This window comes from Crocodylus porosus, unplaced genomic scaffold, assembly GCF_001723895.1.
Source record: "Crocodylus porosus isolate Cpor-Errol unplaced genomic scaffold, CroPor_comp1, whole genome shotgun sequence".
NCBI classification, from domain to species: domain Eukaryota; kingdom Metazoa; phylum Chordata; order Crocodylia; family Crocodylidae; genus Crocodylus; species Crocodylus porosus.
Genome location: NW_017728948.1, coordinates 3,865,555 through 3,877,082, shown reverse-complemented (window position 1 = coordinate 3,877,082; position 11,528 = coordinate 3,865,555). Strand labels below are relative to the sequence as shown.

General features: G+C 54.4%; 1 long non-coding RNA gene across 1 annotated transcript; it reads left to right on the top strand.

The window, feature by feature from the left end:
* Positions 1-679: 679 nt before the first annotated feature.
* Positions 680-6,376, top strand: LOC109322002. The gene is made up of 4 exons (XR_002104273.1): positions 680-763; positions 1,203-1,208; positions 1,753-1,763; positions 6,366-6,376. It is a non-coding gene; the product is annotated as an uncharacterized LOC109322002 (long non-coding RNA).
* Positions 6,377-11,528: the final 5,152 nt, after the last annotated feature.

The window sequence follows — 11,528 nt, the reverse complement described above, 5'->3', positions numbered from 1 at the left end:
TGCTCCTCCCAGCAGATGTCTGGGAAGTTCAGGTCCCCCATGATGACCACATCCTTAGCCCTCACTGCCTCTGTGAGCTGACCTAAGAATTCCTGGTCGAGCTCTTCTCCCTGGTTGGGAGGTCTATAGTAAACTCCCACCATTAGGTCTCTCTCCCCTGCACTGCCTTTTACTCTAACCCAGAGCACCTCATGCCTTGATGTTATCATGTCATTACAAATGGGAGGCTACCCCAGGATCTCTGAACTAGATCTCGTCCACTCATGAGACATGGTCTACTTGCCCGTCTCCCCTTTTAGCCATGCCCATACCTCACAGATGTTACCCCTCAATCACGTATTTTAAGGGGTCTGGCCACCCAACCAGTGGCGGCCCACAGTTTTTAGTGGGCTAGGCCAATGACCTTTTTATTCCAAATAGGTCAATCACTTATTGTCAACCTCAGCCCCAGTCTCAACCAGTTTATCTCTTGGCCCCTTCCTGGGCCCTGGGCTCTCTAGCCCGTTCTCTGCCCTGCTCCCAGGACACTGTGTCCTTCTTCTGCCCTGCTTCTGGGCTCTGGCCCTGTTCCTGGGCCTGTTGGGACCTCCACCTCCCCTTAGCCCTTACCTAAACTGCCAATGTTACCCCATTTTTCAGGCTGTATAGCCACAGGCATTTTTGGTGCCCATTAGGAATCTCTCTAGCTTGATCAGGAGCTCCTCTCACATCAGCCTCCAGGGCCAGACTGCCTGCCCATCTCAGACCCTGGACTTATATATACGTCCAGCCCAGTCCCTTCCAGAGAGGTGACTCCCCTGATTGCTGATTGAGCCCTCCCTGCAGTCTTTTTCCTCTTAAAATAATAGGTGCTCTAAACGCCCTGTTACAACATGCCCTTACTTTGAGTCAATGGGAACCAAAAGTGCCCTAGACTCATTCCCCAGCCCCTGGATCCACCTCCTGCCCCACGCTGCACCCCCAGCTACTGCAGACCCCAAGAGGGGACGCAAGCTCACGTAGGCCACTTCCAAACTGGTGTGACCGTCGTTCCCTTCGGTGACAATTGTGCTCTGTCTACAGTAAACCAGAGCATTGGCTGGAACAGATTTCCAGCGAGCGCCTGCCAGCGTGCTGTTCTGCTGCGCCCAGCACACAGCGTGCTCCTTCCTCTGGCCCCGTTGTCTTTGCCAGCCTGTTCAGTCTGGTCTGCCCTCACTGAGCTAAGTGTGAGAAAGCGAGGCATTCAAGCGGCTGCATCCCGTGTCTTCCTCCCCACCCTCTTTCGTGTTCTTACACGGAGAAAACAAATGCTCCCCACGTAATGAAGAAGCGGCCGGCAGGTCAAGTCAAGCGTGATGGATTTCATTTTTGCACAGCGGCTCCCTGCAAATTGCTTTAATGCCGCTGACTTGGATATTGCTGGGCTGCCAGGGTTTGCTGCTCACGTCATGGGTCTGGTCCACGCTACGAGGAATTGCTGGCAGATTTGCATTGGCTGTGGGATGTGAAGTGCTGATGTAGCTAGGCCAACTAAACCCACCAGGATGCTTGGGGACATGAGGTAGTTTTGGGAGCCAGTTTCCATACTATTGTATCCTAGTACCGCAAGCTGGTTCTGTGACTACGCATAGCCATGCAGCTATGTTTGCATAATAATAGTAGCAGTGGCCCAGCAGTGTAGACGAGCCACCTAGTCTTGTCACAGCTCCTTGAATTCTGGATCTAAGCTTTGGTGAAGTTAAAACGAAGACCCTAACTCCACAGCCTGAGGTGGCCCCTTTGTAGCAGGCAGACAGGGGTATAAAAGGCTCTGGAAACCAGGGTGAGCCAGCCTGTTTGAGCCTCTATTACTCTCTTCATTATTTTTGCACATTCTTGGCTTCTCTCCATCACACCCAGCACGGTTCTCCATGTCTTGTCTTCCATGTGCACTTTGCTCCTTCTTGGAAACGATTTAGCAAAATGAAGGTGTGAATGCAGAGGATGCCAGCGTGCCCACTCTAGCTTGATCCAGCTCATGCAGGTACCAAGAACATAGTTTCAATGCACGGTGGCATAAGCAGGAGCAGGACCCTGGGTACGTACCCTGCTTGCCAGAACACCCTTTAGCTCATGATTTTGCTATTATTATCTGGGTATCCTGGGGCAAAGCTAGTTGGGTTTCCCAAACAATCTTTCTTTGGCTCTCCTTGTGCTTGTGTCTCGTTTAAACCAGGACCGTCCCCTGCACAGATTTAAAGCCATGCTTACCTGTCAGTTCACCCAAGAGCCCAGAGTGCGGCCTGCACAGTGCAAACCCTTTGGGAGTGGGGGACCGTGTGGGTGGCACATCCCAAGTCCATCGACATCTAGGACATTGGGCTGAACTAGCAAGAGCAGGAAGAATGTCCTGGCCTGGCTGTGCTTGCCGGTAACTTTTGCAAGCTGCATTTTACCCTTTCCACAACTCTGAGGCAGAACTAGACTGATTTAAGGGGGAATGTGGGAAGCTATGGAGCTCCTGCCATATACTAAGCAGGATCACTGCTTCAAGCACCTCTGTCCTCTCAGTAGATCAAAGAGCTGGGTCATGACCAGGGATCCTGGTTCTCTGATTAAAAAAAAAATTCCCAACTTTCGGATTAAAAAAGTAACCCACAAATCCACATTTTTCCATGATGAAAGTGAAACACCACTAACTAATATTAAAAAAGTGACCCCTGATCCACATTGTAATATTAGTGGAGTTTCATTTTAATTGTGGAAGAATGTGGATCGGGCGTCACTTTTTTAATTCATAGTTTCATAGTTGGTCGGGTCAGAAGGGCCCTGAGCAGATCGAGTCCGACCCCTGCCATGGCAGGAAAGAGTACCAGGGTCAAACGACCCCAGCAAGGTGTTCATCTAACCTCCTCTTAAAGCCCCCCGGGGTAGGGGCCAGCACCACTTCTCTTGGAAGCCGGTTCCAGACCCTAGCCGCCCTGACCGTGAAGTCGCGCCTCCTGATGTCTAGCCTGAATCTCCCCTCTGCCAGCTTGTGACCGTTATTCCTGGCAGTGCTCGGGGGAACAGGGACTCCCCCAGTGCCTGCTGGTCCCCTCTGACTAGTTTGTAACAGGCCACTAGATCCCCCTCAGCCTTCTCTTGTGGAGGCTGAACAGGTTCAGGTCCCGTCGCCTCTCCTCGTAGGGCCTGCCCTGCTGCCCCCGACCATGCGAGTGGCCTCCTCTGGACCCTCTCCATGCTGTCCACATCCCTCCTGAAGTGCGGCACCCAGAACTGGACGCAGTCCTCCAGCTGCGGCCTGACCAGTGCCGCACAGAGGGGGAGGTCCCCTCCTTGGACCTGCTCGAGATGCATCTGTGGATGCACGACAAGGTGCGGTTGGCCTTCCTGACCGCGTCCCCACACTGCCGGCCCATGTTCATCTTGGCATCAATGACGACTCCAAGATCCTTTTCTGCCTCTGCCCTGACGAGAAGGGAGTTCCCCAGCCGGTAGGCATGGTGCCGGTTGTTCCTCCCCAGGTGCAGCACCTTGCACTTGTCGGTGTTGAAACCCATCCTGTTCTCATCCGCCCACCCCTGTAACCTGCCTAGGTCCGATTGCAGCCTATTGCTCCCCTCTAGCGTGCCCGCATCCCCCCACATCTTGGTGTCATCAGCAAATTTGAACAGGTGCTTTTTACCCCCTCGTCCAAGTCGCTGCTGAAGATGTTGAACAGTGCGGGCCCGAGGACCGAGCCCTGGGGGACCCCGCTGCCCACGGCCCTCCAGGTCGAACATGACCCGTCCACCACCGCTCTCTGGGTGCGGCCCTCCGGCCAGCTGGTGATGCATGTGACTGTGTGGGGGTCGACACCACAGCCCCCAGTTTCCTAATGAGAACGGGGTGAGAGACAGTGTCGAAGGCCTCCGCAAGTCCAGGAAGACGATGTCCACTGCTCCCCCTGCGTCTAAGGATTTGGTGACCGGGTCGTAGAAGGCCGCCAGGTTGGTCTCACAGGACCTGCCGCTAATGAACCCGTGTTGGTTGCCCCTAAGCATGACCTCCCCCCCGGCCCCTCGTGCACATGTGCCAGGAGAATTCTCTGAAAAAGCTTGCCCGGGATCGAGGTAAGACTAAGTGGCCTGTAGCTCCCCAGATCCTCCTTCCTCCCCTTTTTTGAAGATGGGAACCACGTTGGCCCTCTTCCAGTCCTCCAGCACCACACCAGAGCACCACGAGTGCTCGTACGGCCGTGCCAGGGGTCCCGCAATGACCGCAGCCAATTCCCTCAGCGCTCGTGGGTGGAGATCGTCCGGACCCGCTGATCCGAATACATCCCGTCCCTCCAGAGGTTCCCCGACTAGATCCCCCCTGACCCTGGGCCTGGGCGCGCCTCCCCTGGGGCCTGGGGGGGGTGACTGTTCCGGTCCCTGCTCAGGAAAATGGAGGCAAAGAAGTCGTTAAATAGGTTAGCTTTGTCATCTGGTGTGGCGACCAAATTTCCTAGCGTGTCTTGCAGGGCCCCACGTTACCTGGTACCTTCTTTTTGCCCCTGATGTATTTAAAAAAGAACTTCTTGTTGTCCTTGGTCTGGGTCACTGGTCCCAGTCCCATCTCTGCCCTGGCCTCCCTGACACCCCCCGCGTCCCCGAGCAACCGCAGTGTAGTCCTCCCTGGGGACGGCCCCTCCCCGCCGTCGGTGTGCGCCTCCCTTTAGCTAGGAGACGTTCCCGGATGCTTTTGGTGAGCGGCGGGGGCTTTGCACCCTCCTGCCCCCTCTGATCCTCGTCGGGATTACCTCCCTTTGGGCTTGGAGGATCGTCTCCTTGAGGAGCGACCGCTCTCCTTGGACACCCGGCTCCCCTCCCCTCCGGGACCTCAGCGCTTCCCCGACTACTCTCCTTAGCTCACTGAAGTCCGCCCTCCTGAAATCGAGGGCTGCCGCCGTGCTGCAGGCCTTTGCCCCCTTGCGCTGGATGGTGAATCCCAGCGGGCGATGATCGCCTTCGCAGTCAGACCTGGCTGACTGCTCTTCCCAGCAGATGTCTGGAAAGTTCAGTCCCCCATGATGACCGCGTCCTTTGACCTAATGACCTCTGTGAGCTGACTTAAGCATTCCTGGTCTAGCTCTTCCCGTTGGTGGGGGGTCTGTAGTAGAGCCCCACCATTAAGCCTCTTTCCCCTCGACTGCCTTGTATCCTAACCCAGTGCCCCTCCTCTGACTCTGTGCTACCTGGTGAGGATGTGCATTTCTCCTTGACATAGAGCACCACCCCTCCGCCTTTCCTCCCCGTCCTGTCTCTCCTGTACAGCCGACAGCCCTTGACACTCACCGCCCAGTCGTGCGTTGGGTCCCACCACGTTTCGGTGAGCCCCCGTGTCTGGGTTGTCAGGGGGGTGAGTTCCTCCTGCTTGTGTCCCATACTACGAGCGTTTGAGTAGAGGCATTTGAGGCCTCCTGTGGATGTGTGCACTGGCCCCCTACTCTCAGCATTGCCCTGGCCCCTGTTGCTTCCCTGTGTGTATGTCTGCTCGTCGGTCTAGGCTGGGCTGTACTTGTGGCTGCTGCTTGGTTTAACGGTCCTAGGCTTCCTCCTCCCTCATCTTCCCCTTCCCCCAACGAGCCTAGTTTAAAGCCCGCCGGAGGAGATCCACCAACCTGGAAGAAAACACGCGCTTACCTTTGGGGGAAAGGTGGAGACCATCCCACCTGAAATTCAAAAATTCAGGAGTTTTTTAATTGGAGAATACTAGGATCCCTGGTAATGATACCTATTCATGCTTTCCAGCCCTAGCTCATCCCTCACAGACCGAAGGGGCTGACACCCCAGAAGAGTGACCTGACGGAAGAATAATAGAGGGAGGAACGGGAGGAAGGAGAAGTGAAGAGTGAGCGATACCCCTGGCTACCTGGTATAGATACAGGTGGGAAGGAGCTCACAAAGCCACTCTCTGGGTAAAAGAATAGGTGGGAACTGGGGGGGGACAGGGTTGGGACACACACAGGGTTTGTAGCCCTGGAACGGGCAGAAGTGGGGCGAGGGCAATGCCCCAAAGCCAAATGCTCTCCTGGTTAACAAGAGGGGAGGGTCCATGATTAAGAGCACCGAAAGCTTGGAACAATGAAGAAGGAAAGGATGAAGGCTTAAAACCGGGGATCTGGTGTGGGACACCCCAGCAGGACCCACCATGTCCTGAAGGCAACAAGGGAGTCAGTGGATGCTGCCCAAGGTGGCAATGACCCGTAAGCAGGACCCACTCCCTCCGCCCTCCATCCCCACCTCATGCTTCCTCCACCTCCTGACATACAGACCGCTTCTCTGGGCCAGACTTAAAGACCTCCCCTGTTAACCACGTCCATAGCAGGCTTGGCACCACCTGGACTAATTAGCTGCCTCCCAAGTGACAAGTGAGAGATGATCAGGTGATACTCAAGAGGTCACCTTCCAGAGGCTCAGATGTGCCCGAGGTACCTTCAGGAGCCCTCTGGGTCAAAGGAAAGGGGTGGGTTGGTTTTGCTTTGGTTTTGTGCAAGAAAACCCCTGATCTTTGCAAGAAGGGGCTGACATGCTGCTGCTGCGGGGAGCTTTATTTGATGCACAGGCCTCGAGATGCTGGCTGGAAGGCTGTGAATACCACATGTGATAGGGAAGGAGTAGGATATCAAGGCATGGTGAGCAAAGTCCTTCAAACCCTCTTGACCTCAGTCCCCAAAGCATTTCACTACATGCCTGACTTCAGCGGGCTTACTTGAGCTGAAGGGAAGGGCGTCTTTCTGCACTCAGCTGGGTCCTTGCAATGTTGCAGGCATGCATACGCCATTTGGTGCCTCTGCTTCTAGGCTGAAGCTGGGACATTTGAAACCACACAAACTGCACGGTGCCGGCAGCAGATGCCGAGTGTTTCGAACGGCACCAGCACGGGAGGACACGTCTGTGGAAAAGTTCACCCCAGTTTCAAGTCCCATCAAGGACTCAGGTGATCCACCCCTTGGCCATCCAGCACAAACCCTCGGGCTGATCGCTAACTCTATGTTTCACGTATTCCTGTGATCCCTGGCTTCTTCCCATCCATAAACGCCTTCCCATGTGCAGCAGACAGTGAATGTCACATCTCACCCCTATCCCTGAAGCATCCCTTATGCTTTCTGGTTCAGTCAAACTGGTCCATGCTGCGGATTCCCGGCTCCAGGGAAGACCCCATACAAGATAATTAACCTCCGACTTTGCATGGGCATTTTCAAGTAATAGAGTGCGCTGCCTGACTTGTTCATGCCGAGGAAGGAACATTACCCCGGGTTAATAGAGTTCAGTGCTGCTCGAGTCATGTCGCTGCCTGTACAGCGAGAGCATGGATCTGAAACGGTGTCGGATATTCTTCTGGGGTTTCAGGAAAAGGCAGCGACCCGCTGTGATACGCCAGGCATTCGCGTGCAGCAGATGAGTTGCCGACAGCTTGTGCGAGTCAGTGTTATGCAGACCACACTTTGTTTCCCCCGGCCCTTTGCTCCTTGAAAATATCCAGGTTTTTCCAGGGATTAACTGTTGAATCTCCAAAGTAGAAATGGGTGCAAGAGGTGTAACTCGGGCTTCAATTCATTGTGCCAGTTTTACTCTCTAGAGCAGGAGTCCTCAACTTACTGAGACACAAGGTGCCGCTCAGAAAATTCCAGCTCTTAGCTTTTGCTCAGGTTTTGACTCCAGGAAAATAATAGAGCAATTCTTCTGTTGCAAAAAACTCAGCAAGACCACGACAGATCTGAATGGTTTTGGCACTCTGGATTCCTGCTTGAAATCTCTGGGTTGTCTTCTGAATCCTGGGGAGGTGTTTGCACACCCAGTGCTGATATCGTGCAGCACTCCCAGGCACCCTTAAAAAGATCTCCTGGCACCTCGGGGCACCATTGCCCGTTCTCTGAGCACCAGTGCTCTAAAGACATCCCCAGTCCCCTGCTCTCAAAGGATCCCCTCATTTTATCCCACAGTTATCCAGAGTTTCCACCCTTGAGATGAAAGTAAAATGCAGAAAGGGTTGAGAAATGGGAACTGAAAAAAAAAAGTTTTATCAAAGTCGAGGAAAGTTTGCGAACGTAGCAAAATTACAGCTAGTCCTAGACCTCCTAAAACTCTCCCCAAATTGTCTCTTTTCCTGGGTTTGGATCGGCAAGGTCGACAGCAACATATTTGAAAAAAATAAGAAAGACGTTTGAAAATGTCGGGTAGCCCCACTGCTGAATGGCTTGCGAGCATCCATGCAGGCGAATCCCGGGTCTTTCTCCCTCTGGCACGTGGTGGTGGATCGAGTCTGCTCTTCTCAGTCTCCTTCTCTGTCTAGCAGAGCCTCGCTCCTGTGGGACTCTCCAGCACTAATGCACATCAGTTAAATTACCCAAAGACAAACTCAACTTACTTTCAAATAAGGTTCTGGCTCCTCTGGGGGCTCTGAACAAGCTTTCTCAGGTGCCAGAAGCAGCACGGCTGCCTCGATGCAGCTTTCCACCCCGGCGAGCTAGCCCTGCGGAGAAGCACGGTGCCGTAGCTCAGGTGGAGGACTAGAGGATGGAGGATTACACCGTAGGCACGGCAGACTCGATGCTGCGTGGGATTGAGGGAGCGTGACGGATTATCCCGCTTTCCTCCCATCTAAGCAGGTGCAGGAGAAAACCTATTACACACTCGCCAGTGGCACGCAGACACGCTCATTTGCTGCATGGATTACCTCGCACGGCGAGAGGACTGGATGGGCCACAGGCAGTCTTTTCATTCATGTGAGTGGCTTCTAGCAGCGGGAACCGCTCTTGTAGACCTGGGATATCTCGCTGCAAGGCAGCCAGTCCCCGAATTGTTGTGAAGGGGCCGGCCTCGTAATGACATTTCCTGCAGAAGGGCCGCACTGATGTGGGGACAGCAAAGCTGTTTCGGGCCCCCAGGAATGAAACAGGGCAAAGGAAAACCAAACACAGCAAAAGCACGGGGAGATGTGCAGTGACCTGGATGGAAAGGGGCAACGGCACCCGTCGACTGTCGTTCTGACCACACTGGACTAGGTGTTTGTTAAAAAGAAAATGGCGTAGGAAGGAGAAGAGCTGAATTAGCACTGTCTCCTCCATCACCCGGCACGTGTTACAGATGGGCCCGAATAAAAATTCACAACCACTCACGGAGTGATGCCCGGGTTATTTATTGCTTCAGCTCTCCCAGTTGGAGAAGCTGAGGACGTGCCCAGAAGCACAAGACAACAGGGAGACAGGGAGCAATTAGCCTAACGAGCAGTTGCATGGGGATTACAAGGGCTCTACCCATAATTCCTAGCCTGCTCCTTGCATTCAGGACGCCCGTAGGAGACACAGCTGGTCTTAACCTGGCTCCTGGCACCACACCGTAGTGCCTCACCCCAGAGCTGGATGCTTTTCTGCCACGAGGAGGCTGTCCTGCACCCACTACTCTCCTGTACTAGGATGCCAATAAGGAACTTGACAGCTGCCTCTAGTCTCCTACTTGGATGAGGAGTGCCCTGGGTCAGGGTCTTTGCTGTGGTGTTTGTACAGCACCTGGCACAAAAGAGCCCTAGCCGCAGGCCAGGACCCCAAGCTGCTATAGTCACACGAGGACTACACCACTGCCACTATTTCAAACCGCTGAAAGACCAGGGGACTCATCTGGGGTGAGAGAGACCCTCCAGCGTCCGCCCTTGCTTAGGGAAACCTCCACAAAGGTGTTGTTTAAAGACCCTCCAGGTCTTTAACGGGAGTCCAGAGGTCGGGGCAGCTCGTTTGGGCTCGTCCCTGCCATGTGCCGTGGTGGGAAACCCATCCCCGTGGGATCTGGGCAGCGGTTGTACAAAGCCCAGCCATGAGCTTGGAGTGGTCCCTGCATTTCCCGGCTCACCATCCTGGGCCTTTCCCTCCCGTTGGGCTCAATCCAATTGGCAGAAGCGTGAGCTCTACAAGCCACCTCGAGGGTTTGGCTGCCACGCAAGCGTGAACTCACAATCGCTGCAGCACGGATTAGGCCTTCTCCAACCCCAGCAGAGGTTGTGTTGACCTGGCTGAACCTGTTTTGAGGAGTTTGACTCCACTGCAAAGGAGCAATCCCACCAGCAAGCTCCCAGATACCACCGGATAGGAGTCCAGGGGGATAAGCAGGCTGCTCTCCTCAAGAAAACCAGGCACTAGAAGGGTATGCAACAAACACTGCCTTACCAAGGGTCGCACCCGGGCTGAACCGCCCTGGAAGGAGCTGAGCCCCGAGGACAGCATTGCCCTCAGTGCTCTCCAAAGGAAGCAGAAGACCGAAGGGGCCGGCTGTTTCCAGCGGAGGCACAGTTTTGATTTAGGCTGTTTCCCAGCTGAGATTAGAAAGACACTGGCACAAAGGAGAGGGGAAAGAGGACACGAGTTCATGGTACGAGAGAGACACACAGGAAGCCAAAGGCCTCGGCTTATCCATGGAGCACATGCCGTAGAGGTAGCAACAGTGCAAAAGCCCCAGATCAACTACCATGCGCTTCAGTGTCAAATGCCCCCAGGTATTTCTGTGGGCTTGGTCGCTGTGGCATCCAAACCACTTGCAGACTCCTCTGTCATGTACTGATTCTTTGCAACACCTCTGAGCGTGCTCTTATACCCATTTTGCAGATGGGAAACCCAAGCACACGGAAATGAAGAGTGCATTTACCCTGGAGCTCCTGGGGGCACACCTGAGATAACCAACTCAAGCACTGGTAGGGGGGAGCTGAGCTCGCCAGGGGCTAAATGCCCGATGCACTGTCTCAGGGACTCAGGTAGGCTTTGACGTTGAGGCTGAGCTATGTGCTACCCCGCTGCCTGGGCAGTGACTGCAGAAGGCTTTCTCCTGAGCTCACCGCTGCTCGTGGGACCAAGGCTGGCTTGGGCAGGTGCTTAATGGAACAAGGGGGGAATTTCTCCCCTGAGTCGGACCTGGTGCACAGCAGCATTTCGACAGGAGTCAGATACTCTGCTGCTCAAGCTGGATGTGTATGCAGACATTGGAGCAGGACCGGCCTGGATCTTGGGCTTTGACCCAGGGCCAGGGTACCAACTTGTCTCCAGATGTTGCAGGGGTAATGCCTGATAGGGCTGGTAAGCAGTCAGCTGGAGCCATCTGGCGACAGTCCTCACGATGCTGTTAAGACTGAATCCACTTGCATGGGGCGCACGCTGCAGCCCTGACTGGTGCGCGGAGCCGACTCATCCTGATCTCCTCCAGACACCCCAGTGGTATAAACGCCTCGCCAGGTAGCAGAGAGCCTCAGGCCCCTTCGATGGCACAAGTGCGTTATTCCCATCAAAGGCATTTTAACACACATTACGTTTAAATAGCATCATGGCTGAGCTAAGCTATAATTAATGGCAGCTTCTAATTCTGAAGAGCAGTTTTAATTCGCTGCAGTCGGCAGCTTATTATTATAATGATCCTGTATTACTGAACCTACAAGTCCCTTTGCCTTCATTATCACAGCTACTGGCCCCGCTCTCCCCAAGTCAAAGCGTAAGGTGTTTGTTGTGGGAGACTCCATCCTGCAGGCACCGAGGGAAGTCTGCTGCTTCCCGGGGGCCC